The sequence below is a fragment of the Thalassophryne amazonica genome, chromosome 1, assembly GCF_902500255.1.
Source record: "Thalassophryne amazonica chromosome 1, fThaAma1.1, whole genome shotgun sequence".
Lineage (NCBI taxonomy): Eukaryota > Metazoa > Chordata > Actinopteri > Batrachoidiformes > Batrachoididae > Thalassophryne > Thalassophryne amazonica.
Window position 1 is genome coordinate 67648820 of NC_047103.1, and position 10248 is coordinate 67659067.

General features: G+C 40.4%; 1 protein-coding gene across 2 annotated transcripts in view; it reads right to left on the reverse strand.

The window, feature by feature from the left end:
• Positions 1–2682, reverse strand: part of selenoj (selenoprotein J) — a 30711-nt gene extending 28029 nt beyond the window's left edge. Inside the window, exon 1 of one of the 2 annotated variants that reach the window (XM_034171486.1) lies at positions 2603–2682. The gene's annotated coding sequence lies outside the window, so the exon portion shown is untranslated. The remainder of the gene's footprint in view (positions 1–2602) is intronic. The other variant, XM_034171480.1, reaches the window with a different exon arrangement.
• Positions 2683–10248: the final 7566 nt, after the last annotated feature.

Genomic DNA, 10248 nt, shown 5'->3' on the forward strand with positions numbered 1-10248 from the left:
AATAACACAAAAAATACTAATACAGCAATGCTTTGGTTCAAATAATAATCAACATTTAAGGGTGAGTCCATGGAAATTTGAAGTCCCACAGCTCGTCTCGGTCAGCCAGAATTGTATCCATGGCTTTACTAAAGTCATCCAAAGTTACATCTGCATTTGAGGTAATGTTTTTGAGGTACAGTTTCAGATTCACTGCATATGTGTTCATGGGCAGCTTCTTGTGGTCCTTCATGAGGCGAAAGAGGTCAAAGTCGTGATTGACAAGTCGTGTCATGCAGTCAAGAGCTTGTTCAGTGACACTAGTTGCTGTTGTTGTTGCATTGACAAGGAAGTTCGAGTAGATCTTGTCTCTACCCAGTGTGTTCTCTATTTCAGCCCACTGCTTGGTGATGACCCGGTTGAACATCAGAGTTGGATGTACATTGCAGAAAAGGTGGTCTGGGATGTGCTCGGATTCTAGACTCTCTGCTACCAGCTCGTCCACATGGATATTGTGCGCTGTCTGATCTGTTATCACAAAGTCAATTTTCTCGAACAGACTTTTGGATGGGACACCACTTGCTGCCTCCAGAATCTCAAGGACTGCCAATTTGAGAGCTGCTAAGTTTTTCCTGGACTCTGAAGCAATGCTCATGGTGGGTAGTGCCCTGTATGTTCCATTGATCATGATTCCCTGCACAGAAAATGACCCAGCACCTTGTTTTTTTGAGCCATCATCAGAGTAGGTCACCACAACTTGTTCATCAGAGTTCATGATCTCCTTGACAATCTCATCTAGTGCCAGAACTTCGATGCTCTTGCAGGCTTCCCTGATACTCTTGGATTCTGGCAGAGTGTCTAGATCAATTACTTCTAGCTCATCATGTGGCTTCCAGTTTCGTCCAAACATCCGGTTACCGACCGTTATGACAGATGCTTCAGCCTGGGCTTCGGACATGTGATAACAGCTCTTCAGTTTATCAATAGTCTCATAAAACTCTTGCCTAACTTTTCTTATGCTCTCATGGATGTGCTGGTATTTTAGAGGCAGTTCGTCTCCTGGTTGAGTGAGAGTGACTGTGGAAGACAACCTGCGCTTCTTTGTCTGACTCCGAGTCTCCTCAGTCTCAGCTGCACTGGAGCATTCATCACAGGATGAGAAGGCCGCATCTGTGTCCATACTGTGGTCACCTTCCTCTGACTGGTCACTGTCCTCAAAATAGGCAACTGGCTGGCTCAGCTCCTTTTCTTTTTCAGCTTCTTCTCTCATTTGATCAATGGCTTGCATCTCCTTTTGCCTGCGCTCCATTGTATTCATCCATTTGCGGTCAACAAAGTCTTCACAGTACATTTTCCTTTCAGCTCTCTGATCACTGAGAAAGTTCCACTCCATGTCACTCATCTTTACACCATGCTTCAGCTCCAGTTTCCTGCGTATTACAGGGTCCTGACAGAAGATGTCAAACACCTCCAGTGTTCGACTGTTGAATGTCTCTGCTCTTTTGGAGAAACTATCATTTTGTCGCTGTTTTTGTGTCTGAACCAGAGTCAGAAAGTCACCATACAGCTTCAAAATGTGCTTCTTTATGTGCCTGGTGTGGATGGTGTACAGGTTGCAAAACAGCCAGTGTTCCTGGACCAGTTCAGCAAGCAGCTGAGCTGCTGCATCCCTTGATCGTTGGGCCTGGCCGGCCCGCTTTGGCCGCAAAAGATACAGCATGTTCTGTATGATGTCCTTGCCTGTTGGAAGCATTCCACTTGGAAACTCTGCCTTCTCTATGTAATCCACACCACAAAGTGTCTTTCTGGCCTGTGATCTTGTAAAGGGTGTACTACTACTACTACTAGAAGCCATTTTTTCACTTGCGACAAGTTGAAATGTTCAAGATCTGAAATAGGGAAATGATATTATTGATAAACTATTATTACTGTTTATGCCTGGGTTTCAATTCTGCAAATTGTGCTGAAAATGAAAATGAATCTGTGCATACAACTTATATTTAAAGTTATAACCACACTTTTCAACAGTTTTCTGTACTGAATATATCCGCAAAAAGGATAAAAATCATATTTTTGGCATTTTTTGAGGGTACTCACATTCACAAGGTATGTACATGGGGGTTAGGTTGGATACATTTGTCACAACTTAATACTTTCATGTTCAGAAGATCTGTCCCCATATTTTTAAGGGGGTAATACACCACAATCTTTAATTTTGCAAAATAGTACCACCCCCTATTTGAAGTGTCTCGTAGTGTAGCGTCCCCGATTGAATGATGGTGAAACTGTTTAACTGATGGTTCACGGTGTTTATTTTACAAGCCGTTATGAACACACTGTAAGAGCTATAAAAGAAGACAAACAAATAAATGTCCTCTAACTGTTATAATCATAGAAAAATGACTTTTTACCCCAAAGGCAACCTATGTTTTAAAGCTAATTTAAAACACAAATAAATCTCTTGCATTAACAAATTCATGAAGTGACTCCTTTAACCTGAACCGGTAAGACGCTAATTAGCATTCCTGCTAGCCAAAACACAGTCATAAAACTGCATCAAACTATAAATAACAACACAATTTGAGCTAGGCAAAACGTAACATGAAAAGAAGTGACCACAAACCTTGTGCCCTTATCAGCCAGGTACTAATTAAACAATACTGCGTTTCTTCCCGTCAGCAGGCACATTTTTACACACTGACGACAAAACTTCAGATACTTGTTTTCCGGTGAAATGCTTTTCAAAATAAAATAAGCAAATTTAACGTCTGTTATAAATAACTGAATAAATAATAACCTGGCCTTAAAGAACGTTCAGAAAATAAACGAATTAACATGAAGAACAACACATTTTTAGAAATTGTTATACGAAAGGTCATTTACAGGTAGCACTGAAAGGATCCCTTACAATGTACACATGCATGTTTACCTCAGTGAATGTAAAAAGCAATTTTTTCTCGTAAACACTTCCAAATTTAACTATGTTGTTTTTGTTACTCGATGATACCTCTGAAATTATTTACAAGACATCTTGCAGAGATGTTAGCATGCTAAATGTGAAAGATGCGCTGAATCAAATCAATCGAATTTTGGTTCTCTGAGGTAATCAAGCGTGGAGTTAAATAAATCAGATAGCACTGGGGTTGTCACATGACAATGATCAAACACCCAAAGGCTAGAGGTGGGCGATACCGGGAATTTTGGTATTGATCCGATACCAAGTAAATACAGGCCCAGTATTGCTGATGTCGATACCGATACTTTTTCATATTTAAGCTTCATAGATCCAAAGGATCCAAAAGACCTAGGATAGAATTTCGCCAAACATTGTATGTGACAACAAAATACTTGATTATCACAATCAACATTTTTGTTAAAAAATATCACTCAACACAACTTAAAATGTCTTGAGGTAGAGGGTTGACTGGAGGAGAGCGCTGAGTGGGCGGGCCAGGCTGAGCCTACCTGCATGGCTGTTGGCTGGCGCCGCTGAGCCACGTGACGGCACAACAAAAGACCGGGGATGCGCTGCTCCTTGTTGTGTTACATAGCGCAGTGCTGCTCTTACAGAGAGTAGACTTTGATGAATCTCTGCGCGCAGCAGTCAGTGCGTGCGGGAGAGAAAAAAGCCTGAGTATCGATCTTTTTACACGAGGATCGTTCAATATTAATACCAGTGTTGGTATCGATATTATCGGTATTAGGATCGATCCGCCCACCTCTACCAGAGGCATTCCCTCTCCCGTACCTATAACCAGTACTGATTATAATCGGAGGAACTGTAAATTATTTTGTAAAGTGCTTAAAGTCTGAATCAGAATGTTTCTCATGTATATAATATCTGTAACACCTTAAAAATGTTGAAGCAAAGCATTATGAAGTGTCGCTTCTAGTTTTTGCATGCATTCTAATGTAATCTTACCTCAGAGACTGTTAAGACATCACCTTTTAACATTCCACTGGTTGTGTCTCAAGAAGTTCTGTCTACTACACTTTTCTCACAAGGGGCGGGTATGCCTGCTGATAAGCATGCACCACTGATGACCAATATTAACAGCTGCGTAATGGCCAAGAATGCGGAGTTGTAATATAATGCAAATAGTGGGGCAGATATGTAACAAAAATTGCCAGAGATGTTTACATCTGGCAGAAAGTATGTCAATTTGCAAACAGAATCTTTGAAGTATGCTGATTTCAGATCTTGCTGGATCTAAGCACTTTTCCCAATGGATCCAGTCGTAAAATGAGAATTAAAGATGGCCACTGATGTTACTGGTTCATTACCTTGTCAGTAGGACAGTTTGTCAGTAGGAGTCAGGACAGCACAGTGGTGAGACTGTTGGTCCACTAATCCAGGTAAAATGCAGGCTTTCCTGGGAGACCAGTTCAAATTAACTGAAGGAGAAGTTCTGGGTAAACATGCTAACAATGTGAAACAGGTTTTAACCTGTTGGCTTTGATGAAATCCAAATTATATTTACAGGCAGTTTAGGCAGATATTACACACTTAAGACTGGCTGACATACCTTAATGTGCCATTTTTCCTCAACTTTTAGACAGCTGTTCCTATGTGAAAGGCTTGTTGTCTATTTCAGGTTGTTGATAATACAATAATATTTTCGAAGGCAATAGAAGCTTTGGATAACAATAGGCCCGACACTCTTCACTCTAATAATTTCTTAACTTGTGTTCTTTATTTTTCAGGACTTGTGGTGATGGTATCTGGTGGCAGGTGGAATGTAGAGTAGAATTAAATGAACTGTATTATGTATTAATAACTAATGTATTAATTATTATGGATTAATAACTGTATTATTCATTCAGCATATCAAAATACCCTTGTGTACCAAATTTCAGTAACTTTAGAAATCAAGATAGTGACTATCAATGTTTCAACATAGCAGCCATATTGGAATTCAAGATGGCAGCTGACCCAATGGTTAGATCTCTTGGATCAGGCAGTTTTTGAATTCAGCATTTGAAAATACAGTGTATGCAAAATTTCACACTTTCTGCCGATTTCAATTTCAATTTTCAATTTATTTTAATTTATATAGCGCCAAATCACAACAGAGTTGCCTCAAAGCGCTTCACACAGGTAAGGTCTAACCTTACCAACCCCCAGAGCAACAGTGGTAAGGAAAAACTCCCTCTGAGGAAGAAACCTCAAGCAGACCAGACTCAAAGGGGTGACCCTGTGCTTGGGCCATGCTACAAACATAAATTACAGAACAATTCACAGAACAATTCACGGACGAATATACAAGAAATGCTATTGGCGCACAGGACAGGAGGATCGCCAACACAAATACAACTCCCATCTCTGGATGGAGCTACACCTTAAACAGAGAGAAAAAACAGAATCAGGTATCAGAAAGACAAAAAATACTGTATAATTTGCCAGCATTAAACAACAAGAAAAACAGAGAAATACTAGGTGATCGCCGGCCGCTAGCCCTAAGTTTCACTAAAAGACCCAGAATTTAGGTAAAGTTGAGGCCGCAGCCCGCTCCAATTACTAATAAATTAATTAAAAGAGTAAAAATTGCAAAACAAAACTGTACCAGTATGCTAGCCATATGAAAGGGAAAATAAGTGTGTCTTAAGTCTGGACTTGAAAATCTCCACAGAATCTGACTGTTTTATTGATGCAGGGAGATCATTCCACAGAACGGGGGCACAATAAGAGAAAGCTCTGTGACCCGCAGACTTCTTATTCACCTTAGGGACACAAAGTAGTCCTGCACCCTGAGAACGTAAAGCCCAGGCTGGTACGTAAGGTTTAATTAGGTCAGCTAGGTAGGGAGGTGCCAGTCCATGAATAATTTTATAGGTTAGTAGCAGAACCTTAAAATCTGCCAGGAATCCAGTGAAGAGACGCCAAAATGGGTGTAATGTGGTTGTACTTTCTGCTTCGTGTCAAAAGTCTGGCTGCAGCATTTTGAACCAATTGGAGACCCCTAATGCTAGACTGCGGTAAACCAGAAAATAGAACATTGCAGTAGTCCAATCTAGAAGAGATAAATGCATGGATCAGGGTCTCAGCATCAGCCATAGACAGAATGGGACGAATCTTCGCTATATTTCGCAGGTGGAAGAAAGCAGTCCGAGTAATATTTCTAATGTGCCAGAAGTGAACACCTTTTTCAAATATCTGCCCCACTAAAACAGATGTCCACCGATGTAGCCAGCAAGGTGTTAGGACAAAAAAGGCATCCTGTTCAATTGTTTTTGTCCAGATCAGCTTGCCGTCCATTATGCAGCATTGTGTTGATTTATATGTCAGTCATAACATAACCATGCTTCCAAAGGAAATGCTCTTCAGGTAGACATTTATATGTTGCCGTGTTGCTTTGTTCTACAGAAGAAATATGTTTATTACACCACAGTGCAACACTGCTAACCCACTTGTGTGCAATAGCTGTTACAATGCAATGCTGTTATTTATGTGTACTAGTATTTAGTGAAGCTGTACACGGCAGCAGCCCAGAAATAACACATGTGCATCTTGCAAGGGTATTGATCCAACTCAGCTTGTGTTTCATGTTGATATTGTACCGACTACTGAATCCCAAGCAGCAGGCAACTATTCTGCTTTACTAGATTATACCACGTGTCCTCATTTAGATCAGGCCTCTATAAATATTGTCCTTTCAACATTGAGGAAGAAAAAAAAAATGAATGTCACCCCATATATCTAAAGACAGTTTTGGGAAACCAAATCTCATCCAGTTGATGAGAGTTGTATTGAAATTTACTACAGCACCACAGGGCAAATGTGCTAGAAATGGCTGTCTTCATCATTTTGATTTGTCATGTTCTCACTCTCTCTCTCTCTCTCTCTCTCTCTCACTTCCGCCTAGTTGGCTTCATGCAAACAGTTCCATTGTTCCAGCATTGCTGAATCCCTTCAAGGCCTGGCCATTCTCCACTTATCCTGGCCTCCCATGGGTATCTCAGGCCACTGATTTATCATCTGTCATACTAACCCATGCATGATGAGAGCAAGGTCAGATAATCAATACCAGTTGGAAAAGAATGCGGCTCTATTTGAGTATTTTGGGCTGTGGTGAGTCTGCATCATTTTGGATGGTGTCTCCAGGAAGGTTCATGATTAGTTGATGGTAGGAATATTTGTGGTATATTTGTAAATATGTATAAATTTCAAATGCCAGTTATTGTTCTCTTTAAACCCGTTAGACCGTCCATCTTCATCTTACCCTGTCTTCTGCATCTTACTGTGTCATTTGAACACTTGCATGACCTCAACACATCTATTAACCTCCATGTTGGCTTCTGTGTTCTCCTCAATTCAATTCAATTTATTTTATTATATAGTGCCAAATCACAACATTAAGGTAAGGTCTAACCTCAGCATAAGTGGTGGGCACAGCTAACCAAAAAGTCAGCTTCGATAACAGATAAAGAGCTAACTGAAAAGTTATCTTTATAAAGTTAAACTGATAAAGCACCCAAAAATTTATCAGAAGCTACAGCTAACCGATAACTTCCAGTATTGTCTCCAGTACACTTGCAACTACTAACAAGCTGTTTTTGAGTTTTAACACCACGATCGCTTCTGGTATAGCAACAAAGGTGACAGGACACAGATCCAAACAGTGCGTTAGCACTTCCTTCTTTGAGCACTCTGCCCAGTGCTGGAAGCTCCTGTTTACTACATAGCTTCCAGCAGAGAAGCACCTAAGAAGAGCAACAAAGCTTAACTCTAGTCAATAACAGTGAGGTGGAGGTCTTGGAAAATAAAGCAGTGCTGACTTATGGTTTTGAGTTATAAATAAAATTAATACTGATAGAATAACTCCATTAATGTCAATTCTGTCATTTGTACAAAGTTAAAATATAACATATATCTTTTAATGTTAAATAATGCACTAATTCTGAAGTTTTGTAACAAACACAGACAGATGGCAAAGGGATTATGGGTAAAATGTGCCTCCGCTAACACTGATTGGTTGACTCATTCATTCTATGTAAAAACCAACACCTTAATGTGAGGTGTGTGTTGGTGTTTACATATAAATGTGCTTTTGTAAAATATGCCATTTTTTTATTTGTAAAAAAAAAACACAATTTGCAAAAAAAAAAAAAAAAAAAAAAAAAGCCAAGTTGTAATTAGATAACCGTCTGATATAACCGGTGTCAAAATAAACAGAACACTGCCATCTACTGGTGCCCAGACGCTCAGTACTTAGGGTGAATAATGCCATGGACAATACTGCCCAGTAGATGGCAGTAGAGAAAATGAAACTTGCCAAAACAAAATACCAGATAATCCATGTCTGCTACGTTTAAGATGTGTGGAATTTAATAAATGCAAACTGAATTTCAGACGTCTTATATATATTACTCTGGAACAAAGATGACAGACAGTGTTTGACATAAGCAGGATTCTAAAGAGCAAACAGGAATCAATTGCAATGATCCCAATTGAAAATAATGGAGAAGCAACTTGGGCTTCTTCTGGCATTTTTACATAAACAAACACAATAACGTCTGTAAACCCAGAGAATATATTCACGAGAGTTTTAGACACAATATACAACGAGTTTAATGCTGCTGTCCGTGTGGACCCTGATCAGAGCTTCTCAAATGCATTTCTTCTGTTGTGAATGTACTGAGATTACCCATAATGCATTGGGCACAGCATGTCCACACTAAAACCTTCAAAATTAGTGCATTACTTTAAAACTAAAACATATATCTGATATTTTCACTTTATAAAACTTCAGATGTGACGTTAATTTAAATAACTTGTCCGAAATTAGTTTGGTTAAAATTTTAACCATAAGTTAAAACTGTATGCCTGTGGATATTGCCAGTGTATCAATATGGGGTCAAAATAAATGAGCGGTTTCCTTTTTTGTGACTAGTTCTCCTTTGCTTGCAGAGGATAGAGTGGTTTCTTGTGGAACCGGCTCTCTTCTGTTTGCGGAGGATAGAACTGCACATCGACTACAAAACATTTAACAGGTAGGTACTCAACTGATTTAAGACTTTATAAACATTTGTAACTGTTAAGCTTTGTTTATCACGTCTGCAAAGATATGTTATATTAGCGGTCTAAAAATTATCGCACCAAAACCTATCGGAAGATAACTGGTCTGATGATGGTTTTCAAAGTTATCTGAAAAGATAATCCGATAATGAAAACATTATCTTCGATAATTAGCGGATTAGTGGAACTGTGAAGAGTCGGCTCTTGTGTCATGAAGAGCCAGGCTCTTGTGTCGTGATCACATCAGCTGGCATGATGTGTCCATCGCGCAGTGATATGCTGCAAATGTGATATGTGTTTTAATTATTACAATGTGGGGAAATCCCGCAGTGACATGCACCTCGTGGGGGCGTTCAGTGGGTTGATTTCCTGCATGGCACGATATTCACCAGCACTGCATGCATTGACATGCCGGTCAGCTGAAGCAATATGTTTTAATTTATTCCCACATGAGGACAGCATACCGATGTCCGCGCTTCATGCTGTAGTTATGCAACTTCATATTCTACAAGCCACTACAGGTGTTCCTGAGCTATGAGTTGCGAGCACAGATATATGAACAGCTGCACATCGCAGGGGGACACACCCACCTCTGTCATCTGACCTCGTCAACTCACAGAACAAACAGGCTCACTCTCTGTTGCTTTGTTCTGTGATTTGAATTGTATGTATGTATGTATGTATTATTATATGTTTGTCCTGCATCTGTCTGATGTCTGTGTTGTAGTGTAACACCTTGTGTGCACGGTCACGTCCAGCTTTCACTCGGCGGTCAGCAGACATGCGCCGTATGTCTACAGCAAAGCAATCAGACATGAATGAGTTCATGCCTTCACCCTTATTTGTTTTTTTAATTTGCACTCTTTCTGTCTGTCATGTAAACTACAATTTACATGGTGGAAGTGATTTCACCTGGCCGGGCTGGCTTCAGATGCTGGCCAGTCCTCACGAAAGCATGAGTGCCCGCGCACACACATGTGCACTGCGTGTTCTCCAGCTGAGGTGCAGTACACAGCGGTCAGCTGTTTCAGCAGCACACTGCGCTGGACAGCGATCGGACTCCAGGACCTTCAGCCACAGCTGACAATTTTGGATTTATGATGATTCATGATGTGTGTGTGTGTATGTGTGTGTGTGTGATGGGGGGAAGACACACTCCACAAGCCATTTGTGTTGGTGGGGGGGGGGAACGACGACACACTCCACACGCCATTTGTGTGTGTGTGTGTGGGGGGGTCGACACAGTCACATCC